Below are 14,060 nucleotides of genomic sequence, written 5' to 3' on the forward strand. Positions count from 1 at the left end.
CTAATGTCAACAAACCAAAATCACCCATATCACTTAGTAGATCAAAGCCCATGACCAGCAACAGGAGCTATTAGAGCAATAATATTAACAACAGGAATAATTAGATGGTTCCACCAACAAAATATAGTACTATTATTAATGGGAATAACAGCAATACTTCTTACAATAATTCAATGATGACGAGATATTTCACGAGAAGGAACATATCAAGGATTACATACAAATCAAGTTATAATAGGGCTACGATGAGGCATAATTTTATTTATTATTTCAGAAGTACTATTTTTCGTATCATTTTTTTGAGCATTTTTCCATAGAAGTCTATCCCCAACAATTGAATTAGGAATATTATGACCACCAAAGGGAATTACTCCATTTAATCCTATACAAGTACCTTTATTAAATACAGCGATTCTACTAGCCTCAGGAGTAACAGTAACATGAGCCCATCATGGGTTATTAGAAAAAAATTATTCACATACAATACAAGCACTTACATTAACACTAATATTAGGAGTATATTTTACTATTCTTCAAGCATATGAATATTATGAATCTCCATTTACTATTGCTGATGCAGTATATGGATCCACATTCTTTATAGCAACAGGATTTCACGGACTACATGTTATTATTGGATCAACATTTCTAGGAGTATGCCTAGCTCGACATATCTTATGTCATTTTTCACCAACACACCACTTTGGATTTGAAGCAGCAGCATGATATTGACATTTCGTAGATGTAGTATGATTATTCCTTTATATTTCAATTTATTGATGAGGTAGATAATTATTTTTATTTACTTAGTATATTCAAAGTACACTTAACTTCCAATTAAAAAGATTATAGTAAAATAAAGTAAATAATTAATGTAATCATAAGTACTTCATTATTAATTATAATAATTACATCAATTGTAATAATATTATCCACACTACTATCAAAAAAAATAATTACAGACCGAGAAAAAAGATCACCATTTGAATGTGGGTTTGACCCAAAATCCTCAGCACGAATTCCATTCTCTATAAAATTTTTCCTAATTGCAGTAATTTTTCTAATTTTTGATGTAGAAATTGTATTACTATTACCAATAACAGTTATTATTACTAATTCAAAATTAAGATATTGAATATGTGTTAGACTCCTATTCCTACTAATCTTACTTTTAGGGTTGTATCATGAATGAACCCAAGGATCACTAGAATGAGCGTACTAGAGTAATAGTTAATAATAACATTTGAGTTGCATTCAAAAGGTATTGATTGAATAATTCAATTTACTTTACTAGGCAAGAAGCAAAAGCAATCAGCTTCGACCTGAATAAATTGGTATATATTACCCTTGCTTACTTGACTGAAGCCAAAGGGCGGCATATTAATGTTAATAATAAAATTAGGATATTTCCTCAGTTAAGGGGTATAACAATTAAGTGGGGGCTGCTAACTTCTATCTTTAGTGGTGAAATTCCATTAATACCCTCACCTTATTTCTTTAGTATAAAATTACATTATCTTTTCATGATAAAGCTGGACTTTTACATAAGTTCAAGAAGTGTTTACAGAATTATTTTATTCTTCCTAATAACTTCAATATTATGCTTTATTATAAGCTATATAAACACACATAAATTATTAATAAAATTACTATTAAAAATGAAAATATAAAATAAATATTAAAATAATTAGAATGTATTAGTTGAATATTTAAAGAACCACTCCTTATATATTTATACACCCCTTGTCCCCCCATAAGTTCACTTCATCCATAATCAATAACCCTGATATATAGACCTCCAGTGATAAATGAACTACCAATTAATCCCCCAGAAGACAAATAAGGTAAAAATCATATTCCTCCTAATAAATAATATATTATTTTATTATTAAAAAATGGAGAAACTTCAAATAAAAAAGATGTAATATTATATCCAATTCAACCACCTAATAAAATACATATAACTGCCCCTATCTTCAAATTAAGGGGAATAATAACAACAAAAATAGAGGGAAAAATTAACCATATTAATCCAGAACCACCCACAACAGATAACAACAATAAACCCAATATCCCCTTGAATATACCTCATCCCCCATCATCAGAAAAGAATTGAAATGATGTACCTCTATAAAATTTACCAGCTAAATAATAATTTAATCGAAAACTATAAGCTATAGTTATACCCGTAGAGACTCATAATAAAACAAATATTACTAAATTAAAAGAAGATATACTTAATATCTCCAAAATTAAATCCTTAGAATAAAATCCAGACAAAAATGGTATTCCACATAAGGCAAGACTAGAAATTATTATACAAGAAATAGTTATTGGTATTTTATTAATTAAACCCCCCATACAACGAATATCCTGAACATCCCCTATAACATGAATTACTACACCAGCACATAAAAACAATAAAGACTTAAATATAGCATGCGTCAGCAAATGAAAAAATGATAACTCCCTTAATCCCATAGATAATGTTAATATTATTAACCCAAGTTGTCTTAATGTAGATAAAGCAATAATTTTCCTTAAGTCATATTCAAAATTAGCACCAACTCCAGCTATAAATATAGTTAGTCCAGATAATAATAAAAGTATCCTACCAAGAACAGTGTATATTAATATATCACCAAAACGAATTAATAAATAAACCCCAGCAGTAACCAAAGTAGAAGAATGAACTAATGCAGAAACGGGGGTTGGTGCAGCTATAGCTGCCGGCAACCATGCAGAAAATGGAATTTGTGCACTCTTTGTTATTCCAGCAATAATAATAAATCTAGTAATTAATATTATATCAAAATCAGAAACTAATCATAAATAATAAATATAATTTCATCTACCATAATTTAATATTCAAGCAATAGATAATAAAATAAATACATCACCAATTCGATTAGACAGAGCAGTTAATATTCCAGCAGAATAGGAACGAACATTCTGATAGTAAATTACTAAACAGTAAGAAACTAATCCAAGCCCATCCCATCCTAAAATAATTCTAATAATATTAGGAGAAATAATTAAAAACATTATAGACCCAACAAATAATAAAACTAAAATAATAAATCGATTCATATTATAGTCCCCCTCTATATAGGAACCTCTATAATTAATAACCATAGAAGAGATATATATAACTAAGCCTATAAAAATTAAAGATATTCAATCAAATAATATTGTTATAATAACACTAGAACTATTCAAATTAACAATATTTCATTCAATAAAAATTGTAACATCTTTAATTAAAAATATCACCCCTAATAATAATAAAATTATTCTACTAATTAATAAAATAATTGATGCCATACTTGTAATAAAAAAATTAAAAACCATTGATTTAAGAACTTTTAGTTACCACTAAGTCCACAACTTACTATTCTACTTAAACTACTTAAATACTTTAAATTCAATGAAATATTGGAGAACAAAAAATAATTAAAAAATTTAATGGAAACAAATGACAAAATAATAATAAATATTCACGAATATTACTTCTTCAACAAGAAAATACACCAGAATAGTATATTCCATGCTGAGTATAAGAATATAAATATAAAGTATAACCAGCACTTAAAAAAGAAAGTAATGCAACACCTACAAAACTAAAGTAGGATCACCCGATAATTCTATTCAATAAACTAATTTCACCCAGCAGGTTAATAGAAGGAGGTGCAGCCATATTAGTAATTCTTAATATAAATCATCATAAAGATAATCTAGGAATATAATTAATTATTCCCCTATTAATTAGTATACTACGACTACCTAATCGTTCATAAGTAATATTTACTAAACAAAATATTCCAGAAGAACAAAGACCATGTGCTACTATTAAAATAAGACTACCATTTATCCCTCATGCTCCTATAGTTATAATCCCTATTAAAACAAGACCTATGTGTGCTACAGATGAATACGCAACCAAGGCCCTTAAATCAATTTGACGTATACAAACAAGACTAATTATTCAAATTCCAACAACTCTAATACCAAATCAAAAAATATTATATTTAATAGCTAATCTCTCAATACAAGAAATAATTCGCAAAATACCATATCCCCCAAGCTTTAATAAAATTCCAGCCAAAATTATAGACCCACTAACTGGAGCTTCAACATGAGCCCTAGGTAATCATAAATGAACCAAAAACATAGGTATTTTTACTAAAAAAGCAAACACCATTCTAACATATCAAACAAAATAATTTATATCAATATTAATATATTTAAATATATATATATATAAACCACCCATCTTATAATTTAACATAAAAATACCAACCAAAAGAGGTAAAGAAGCAAGTAATGTATAAAAAAGTAGATATACCCCCGCCTGTACTCGCTCTGGTTGATATCCTCACCCTAAAATTAAAAATAAAGTAGGTACTAATGATCCCTCAAAAAACAAATAAAATAAAAAAAAATTTATTCTTATAAAAGTTAATATTAATAATAATAATAAAATAATTAACAAAAATATAAATCTACAAGGATAAAAATAAATAGATATAATACTATTTCTAGCCACTATTATTAATAAAATAATTCAAATACTAAGTAAAATTAAAGAATAAGACATAACATCTAACCCAATAAAATAACCAGCCCCCCATACTCCAATACCAAATCTCACTATTAATAAAAACAAAAAACAACCAAAAATAATAGAAATTTGAACCACCATTCATAAAGAACTATTAAATCTCAAAAGGATTAAAAATATAAAATAAAAAATATATTTTAACATTTTAATAATACAAAAGAATTAAAATAATCATTACCATGAGTACGTGTAACTGATACTATAACAGATAAACCAAGGGCCCCCTCACATACACAAAATGAAATAAATAATAAACAAAAATAAGCTTCTTCCTGATTATTAATAAAATAATAAGTTATATATAAATATAAGGATAATACAATAAACTCAAGTCTTAATAGAGTTACTAATAAGTGCCTACGTTGAGAAATAAAACATAAAAATCTAATAAATAAAATAATTAATATAAATAATATTCTTAACATAAGTTTTTATAGTTTAATAAAAACAATGGTCTTGTAAATCATAAATGAATTAATAATTCTAAAAACATCAAGGAAGACCTAATTACATCATCATTAGCTCCCAAAGCCAATATTTTTATTAAACTACTCCTTGATATTAAAATACAATTAATACTAATTACCCTTATATTATTGTTAGCACTAACAATATTATATATAAAACACCCACTATCTATGGGAGTTATACTAATTATACAAACTATTACTGCATGTCTAACAATAGCAACATTCCTAAAATCCACATGACTTTCCTATGTATTATTCCTAGTATTTCTAGGAGGAATATTAGTTCTATTTATTTACACAACAAGACTTACACCAAATGAAATATTCAAAATAAGAACAAAAATAATAATTTTGGGCGTAACTCTAATGTTATTATGTTTATTTATATTAATAACAATAGATCCATTATTAATTCCCTCAACACTACAAAATATAGATACCTATACAACCTGAAGAAGAACACCCCCCCTACCAGGAATAAAATTATATAATGAATCCATTATAATAATAACTATTATAACAGTAGTATATTTATTTATTACATTAGTTGCAATTGTAAAAATTACTAGACTTTCACAGGGACCTCTAAAAATAATTAAATAATTACAAATGACAAAACCAGCACGAATTTATCATCCCCTACTTAAACTGGCAAATAATGCACTAGTGGACTTACCAGCCCCATTAAACATCTCTTACTGATGAAATTTTGGTTCACTTATAGGAATGTGCCTTTCAATTCAAATCTTAACAGGTCTTTTTTTAGCGATACATTATATTTCAAGAACAGATTTAGCCTTTTCTAGAGTCATGCACATCTGCCGAGATGTAAATTATGGATGAATACTACGAACTATTCATGCTAACGGAGCCTCCATATTCTTTATTTGTATATATATACATGTTGGACGAGGAATATATTATGGATCCTATTTATATTTTCACACATGATCTATTGGAGTCATAATTATATTAGCAACAATAGCAACAGCATTTGTTGGATATGTACTACCATGAGGTCAAATATCATTTTGAGGTGCTACAGTAATTACTAATTTACTTTCGGCAATTCCATACTTAGGAACTATACTAGTTCAATGAATTTGGGGTGGATTCGCAGTAGATAGTGCCACACTGACTCGATTCTTCGCCTTCCATTTTTTATTACCATTTATTTTAATAGCAATATCCATAGTTCATCTACTTTTCTTGCATCAAACTGGATCTAATAATCCACTATCTATTAATAGTAATATAGATAAAATTCCATTCCATCCATATTTCTCCATAAAAGACATGTTAGGGTTTATATTTATAATTTTAAGATTAATACAATTCTCATTAATATTTCCAACAACCCTGGGTGATCCTGAAAACTTTACCCCTGCAAATCCACTAGTAACCCCTGTACACATTCAACCAGAATGATACTTTCTATTTGCATATGCCATTCTCCGGTCAATCCCAAATAAACTTGGAGGAGTGATAGCACTAGTATTATCTATTATAATTCTATTTATTATACCAATACATCATAAAAGAAATTTTCGTGGACTACAATTTTATCCCTTAAATCAAGTATTATTTTGATTAATATTTGCAACCTTTATTTTGTTAACCTGAATTGGGGCCCGACCCGTAGAAACTCCATATATTACTACTGGGCAAATATTAACAATTATATATTTTAGATATTTCATTATATCCCCGGCAACCCTACTATTATGAGATAAAATTTTAAAAAAATGACTTCTTGACTGAAATTTTAAGTGTATGTCTTGAAAACATAAAATAGAATGTAAATATTCTAGAAGTCTTCACATTCTAATTATTATGCAACTAAATATAAATTGATACAACCAAGCTCCTAAAACCAACAAAAAAAAATAAATAATTCAAAGAAACCGGAAGAAAGCTCCTCCAAGCTAAATATATAAGTTTATCATAACGAAATCGTGGTAGTGTACCTCGAACCCAAATATAAATAAATCCTAAAAAAATAACCCTTAAATAAAAAAAATAAGTAAAATGATATCCTCCCAACAATAAAATTCTAAATAAAACACTTATAAATAAAATACTAGCATATTCAGATATAAAAATTAAAGCAAATCCCCCAGCACTATACTCAACATTAAATCCAGAAACAAGTTCAGACTCCCCCTCAGCAAAATCAAAAGGAGTTCGGTTAGTTTCAGCCAAGCAAGAACTCAATCAGGCTAACGCCAACGGCATAGCAATAAAAATAAATCATAAATAATCCTGAAAAACATTAAATAAAAGTAAATTATAACCACCAATTAAAAAAATAAAAGATAATAAAATTAATACTAATCTAACCTCATAAGAAATAGTTTGAGCAACTGCTCGAAGACCACCGAGTAACGCATAATTAGAATTAGATGATCATCCAGCAGACATCACTCTATATACTCCCATTCTTATACAGCATAAAAAGAAAAACACCCCCAAATAAAAGTTAAATAATAAGGTATGATATGGAAAAACAACCCAAACAACCAAAGATAAAAATAAACTAAAAACTGGAGATATATAATATGGATAATAATTTCTCAAAGTAGGTAATGTTTGCTCCTTAGTAAATAATTTAACTGCATCAGCAAAAGGCTGAAAAATACCACAAATTCCAACCCGATTAGGTCCCCTACGAATTTGGATATAACCTAATACCCTGCGTTCAAATAAAGTAAAAAAAGCAACTCTAATTAAAATACACACAACCAAAATAATAAAAGAAATAACCCCAATAAATAAATCTAATGTCATCTACTATAAAAAGAAATTTATCTTTATTATTGAATTCTAAATTCAATGCACTTTTCTGCCATAATAGTAATTATTATCAATCAATATATTATATATAATATAAGTATTTGGTCCTTTCGTACTAAAACACTTTTAATATTAAGAGATAGAAACCAACCTGGCTCACGCCGGTTTGAACTCAGATCATGTAAGAAATTAAAGGTCGAACAGACCATCAAATTTGAAATGCTACACCCAAATGATATCTTAATCCAACATCGAGGTCGCAACCCCTCCTGTCGATAGGATCTCTCAAGAAAGATTACGCTGTTATCCCTAAGGTAACTTATTCTTTAAATCACTAAAAATGGATCCCAAATAACAAAAATTATTGAATATTAAATAAAAAGAGCTACTTATTATCTTCCCATCACCCCAACGAAATACTATTTAATAATGTATATAATTGTACTGCTAATCAAATCATCATTAAAATAGTATAAAGATCTATAGGGTCTTATCGTCCCCTTAAAAAAATAAAGCCTTTTCACTTTAAAGTAAAATTATATATTAATTAATTAAAGACAGTTTATTCCTCGTCCAACCATTCATTCTAGCCCCCAATTAAAAGACTAATGATTATGCTACCTTCGCACGGTCAAAATACCGCGGCCATTAAACAAGTGTCATTTGGTAGTGGTAGGTGTGTATAGGTGTATAGGTGGGTGTGTATGGGTGTGGGTGGGTGTGTATGGGTGGGTTGGGGGTGCATTCAGAAACATGAGCTCTTCTCTAATATTTTTTGCCGAAGTATTTTCTTCTGAGCGTACATCCCGTTTTTCTGCTGAGCGTACATGCAATCCATACCGCAGCGCCGCTATACCCAGCGCGGCGGTGGAATTGTCTGGAACTAATCGATCAGTCAATAGAACTGCAGGAGCTTTGCTAATAAGAACTGCTGAAGGTAAATAGAACTGCCTGCACAAAATATTGATCCCACACACCTCGGTGCTTGCCGCCACTAGCGCCACACCGCGGGAATCTGAGGAACTGCCCCGAATATTGATCCCACAACTCCGCGGCCTTCAGAGGCACTGACCTAGCACAAATACTTGCACAGAAATGCATGTCCCAGAAGGCACTGACCTAATGCCATGTATATTGATTTTATATAACAACTTGGACAGATATAGGCCCGACTCTAAATATGAATAGATTACAACAAACAAGCTGGATGTAACAAATATCAGATTTTGTATAAAAAAATGCAAAATATCCCAGTTTCAATTCAATCCATTTATCTGAATCGAAGAAACCAACAATTCACATATCCCCATATCATTGTATGCTTGCCCTATTAGCACCTCTTTTGCTGTTGTGCTCAATTAATTTTCACTAATTGGCAATTTTCTTGAAGAGGCCTAATAGAACAAGATACGGCGGTATGAGAAATATGTGAATTAAAGATATTTTAGCAATATACGACGTCTTAAGAAAGGCATATTCGGCTCCAAAGTACTTTGTCTAATGCTTACTACCATTCCCTATTACTGGCAAAAAGAGTTAAAAATATTGACATATTGAAAAAAATTGACTTGTTCCCAAGTGTTCACCGAGTTCAGATATTTGCACATAGATGGCCCTGTTGTTGTTGCTTATCAAATATATTTGGAATATCTCTAAAACAGGCAAATTTTGTTTACTGTTTTCTACTACTGGCAATACTGACATGTATTACACACCAGATGAATTCAAAGCACAGAGACCCATGTTTGTCATCAACACTTCAAAAAGGAAACAAGTTGTGGTGAATGACAGGACAAACATTAAAATTATCTGTGAATTCCATGAGGCATTACCTGATGACACCATATGTAGTGTTATTCTCATAGGAGAAAAATCATATGTTTATGATGTAAGAAATGAGAGAGTCACGGAGCAATTCTAGAGGGTCTCTGTATATTACATTGTTTTAATATTAGATAAACAAATTGAACCTGGTATCCAATTGAACTTAAACCGGAAGTAAATATGTATGGGTGTGTGTGTAGGTGGCTCTTATAAGCAGCTTGGCTTAGTTTTAAGTGTGGCCAACAAGAGGGGCAAATTTTTAACAAATTTATGGACAACAATCTCACAGAAGTGCCATTTATAAGTATAGGCAAATCAATCTGAGGGGGTTCATACTTTCCGAGAAATTCCCGAGGGCATTTTTTACAAAAATCTTGGATTAGACAAGGTTCCACACTTGAGCAAAAAGCTCATATGGGCATGTTGAGCTTGTTTTAAGTGTAGCTAAATCTGCTTGAGGGGGGTTCATACTTTCCGGCGCTGGTTATATCATCAATACTACTACTAAAAACGTACATAAATTGAACAAGGGCAACAAGTACCTCCTCACCTTCATAGACACATTTTCGAAATTCGCATGGGCTCTACCTTTGAAGGCGAAAACGGGAACATGCGTCACGGAAGCATTCAAATTAATTTTTCGCGAAAGCGGCGGCAGACAACCACGGTTTCTGCAAACGGACAACGGTAAAGAATTTTACAACGCCGTATTCCAAAAGTTTATTCAAAAACACAAGATTCAACATTATTCGACCTTCAGTCACATCAAAGCCAGCATCGTGGAAAGATTCAATCGAACCTTGAAAACACACATGTGGAAACGATTCACGCTTCGGGGAAATTACAAATGGGTCGACATCCTGCCGGAACTCGTCGACACCTATAATGATACGGTACACAGAACGATAGGCATGAAGCCAGCCGACGTTACCAAGTCCGACGAGCAGCGTTTAATTTCTACAGTTTACTGTCCAAAGTACACACCCACGACAAAAAAAGCTAAATACAAAATTGGAGACCAGGTGAGGATCAGCAAATTCAAACGCACCTTCGAGAAGGGATTCACAAAAAATTGGAGCACGGAACTCTTTACGGTGGTTCGAGTTTTACCTGGAAACCGACACACGTATATAATAAAAGATAGTAGCGGCGAGATTTTGAAAGGAAGATTTTACGAAGAGGAACTCTCTAAAACAAAACACCCCGACACGTACCTCATCGAGAAAGTATTGCGTAGGAAAGGTGACAAACTGTTTGTCAAATGGCTGGGACTTCCGGAAAAGAGTTGGATCGACGCGAACGAAGTGATCTTGTGAGTACGTGGAACGTGGTGAAGCGTCTACCGGATCCGGAAAGTCAAACGAGAAAAAAAAAGAACGGCAAGTTGCTTCCCGACAGCATCCGCTGTCTGATCGTAGGTCCTTCGGGGTGTGGGAAAACGACACTGCTCGTGGACAATTTTCTCCTCGCACCGAATTGGTTAGATTGGATGAACAGGCACCTGTACGTGTTCTCGAAAAGTTTGGAGCAATCCAAATACCAGCAACTGATGAAACTGTACGATGGTCTGGACATTGCAACGTTCGCCTCGGAAATAAAACCACTCGACGATTGTCGTGAAAATTCAGTCGTTGTGTTCGACGACGCCATCCTGGAAAATCAAAATGAAATTCGCAACTTTTTCACGCAAGGTCGTCACAAAGGAATGGATTGCTTCTACCTAGCTCAAACGTTTTCCAAAATTCCAAAACAGTTACTACGCGACAACGCTAATTTCATATGTTTGTTTCGTCAAGATCACACCAACCTCAAGCACGCGTACGATGACTACGTAGGCGGAGACATGAACTACAATCAATTTTCGGAACGCTGCTCTTCTTGCTGGAACAGTGACGATTTCGGATTCGCGACGATCGACATGACGAGGAAACCCAACGACGGAAAATACAGAAACAAAATCAACGACTTTCTAAACGTTGCAACGTTGTGAGAAACGACGTGTATAAATAACGTCATGACGAAACGAAAAATCGAAGACGAAAATCTCAAGCTTCGCGATTACCTCGCGAAACGCTTCAAAGGTTGGAAATCCGAGAATCGCGGATTCTACGAAGAGAAGAAACGTCAGGATCAACCCGTGATCGATGCCATCAGCGGTCTAGGTAAAGAAATTAAAAGTGTCACGGAACAAAATAAAAATTTGATCAACGAACTCGTACCGCTCGCAGCTAAAAGTTACGCCGTACCCACACCCATTTCGAGCATTCCTTCGACGCCGTTCGAACTGAAGGATGCACCGGCACGACGTCGAGCCATAGGCAGCACGTCTTCGGATAAAATCGAGTTGGGACCTTTGGCACGAGACTACCTGAGCACGGGGAAATTCGACAAGGATGAAGTGTTCGGATTGTATCCCAGCATGGAAACCAACGAAGGCGGCGGTGTGGTGTGGAAGATTGGGAAATCGAAGGTGACCTTCGAAGGCAACGACATTAAAGTCAATTTAGGCGACAAGGATAGTTGGAACAGGTATCCGGGTACGGTGGGACTGTGGGAACTCGTCGCCAAAAAGCAGCCGAAAGATTACACCGACGAAGATTACCAAAGTTACAAGGAAATTCTCATCATGACGGATGCCTTGTACCAGAACAACGACGCCTCGCAGAATAGGGTAAAATCGAGCAGCGGCGAGAAGTACAGGAATCTCATCAAACCGATTTGGAACCAGGTAAAAACAGGCAGCGGCGTCAAACGCTACAACACGTTACCCAAAGAATTCGTTTGGGTGGACGACGTTAGGAAACTCGTGGACCGATTGTTGGTGATAGCCGGCGAAGAGAATGCAGGCAACCGTAATTTCTACAACGAGAAGGTTGGCATCGTGGACATGATCAGCACGAAACTTTCCAACTTCATCGTGAACGACGACAAGGGCATAGGTTACCTGATCAAAATCATCAACACGCTGCCTCCGAAATTTTGGAACGTGGCCGAAGGAAAGGGACTCGTGAACGACATCATCAACAAGTTACCTTTCGAGATGCATCTACCTGGCTACCAGTACTGCGGACCGGGTACCAAACTCGAGAAAAGATTGGAGAGAGGAGACAAGGGTGTGAATCCGTTGGACGCGGCATGCAAAGATCACGACATCGCCTACAACACCATGCAGACGGATCTGGACGCACGTCACGAAGCAGACAAAAAATTGGAACATGCAGCTTTCGAAAGGTTCGTGAGCAGAGACGCATCGCTGGGTGAACGGGTTGCCGCACTGGGTACCACCATCGCCATGAACACAAAACAAAAATTGGGGTGGGGTATATAAATAACATACCGTAAAAAAACTACACAAGAAAAAATCTCAGAATATATATATAAATAACATACCGTGAAAATAACACATAAAGCATCAACATGAAGCCCAAGGGTGTCGTGTACCAGATACCATATTCGAATCTAAAAAATCTAGGTGCCCTCGATGGGTTACTCACCAAGAAACAACGTGAGAAGAAACGTTCTTGCTTGTCGAAAGGACACGGAATGAAATTGCTGCTCAGCACACCTCAATTGAAAAGATTGCAGCGTTCGCGGAAACAGCAAAAGATCGGAGGTTTCATATTCAGCATCCCGGCCATCCTAGCAGCATTGGGGGCTGTTGGAAGTTTGGCTGGCGGAAGTGCCGCCATCGCGAAAACCGTCATCGACTCGAAGAAGAACAAGGCGGAATTGGAAGAACAGAAACGTCACAACCTGGCCATGGAGAAGAAAGGGGGGAAGGGCATGATGAAGAAGTTTAAAAAAAAGAAACAACAGCACTCACCAACCGAGACATTGAATCTCTGATCGAACCGTTACAAATCAAACACTTCAGAGGAGTTTTCATGTCCGACTCGTTACCTTCAAGCGTTAAAAGAAGAGAATGCGGAGTAGTCAACTTGGACGGTCAAGAAAATCCAGGCACGCATTGGATATGTTACCACAAAAATGATGATAAAGCATTCGTTTTCGATTCTTTCGGAGGTGTTCCACCTACAAATTTAATTTATTATCTGAAAACGAACAAAACCTCTATATATTACAACGACGAACGCATTCAAAATTTCGGAGACGTGAACTGCGGTCATCTCTGCCTCTCCGTGCTCGCGTTTCTCTCTAAAATAAATAACCCTACGATCGAGGATTTCCAGAAAGCATTGTGGAACCTCAAACAGCATCACTAGGATGGGCGTGTTCCATCTCACGAGCGAATCTTCAATCTTGAAACTCACGCTGCACGACGACATTGTCTATCCTAAATCCGTGGCTCTGCGTTCATTCTACAGCATGTACCTCATACCTAACGTCACGCA

At 34.1% G+C, this 14,060-nt stretch overlaps 4 pseudogenes; 1 reads left to right on the top strand and 3 right to left on the bottom strand.

Annotated features, from left to right (window-relative positions):
- The first annotated feature begins 3 nt into the window (after positions 1–3).
- LOC145983483 (cytochrome c oxidase subunit 3 pseudogene) lies at positions 4–9,585 on the top strand (annotated as a pseudogene).
- LOC145983484 (NADH-ubiquinone oxidoreductase chain 5 pseudogene) lies at positions 1,765–3,324 on the bottom strand (annotated as a pseudogene).
- On the bottom strand, positions 3,485–5,296 carry LOC145983475 (NADH-ubiquinone oxidoreductase chain 4 pseudogene; annotated as a pseudogene).
- LOC145983473 (NADH-ubiquinone oxidoreductase chain 1 pseudogene) lies at positions 6,931–7,878 on the bottom strand (annotated as a pseudogene).
- Positions 9,586–14,060: the final 4,475 nt, after the last annotated feature.

Source organism: Lepisma saccharinum, unplaced genomic scaffold, assembly GCF_977018435.1.
Source record: "Lepisma saccharinum unplaced genomic scaffold, izLepSacc3.1 HAP1_SCAFFOLD_1061, whole genome shotgun sequence".
Lineage (NCBI taxonomy): Eukaryota > Metazoa > Arthropoda > Insecta > Zygentoma > Lepismatidae > Lepisma > Lepisma saccharinum.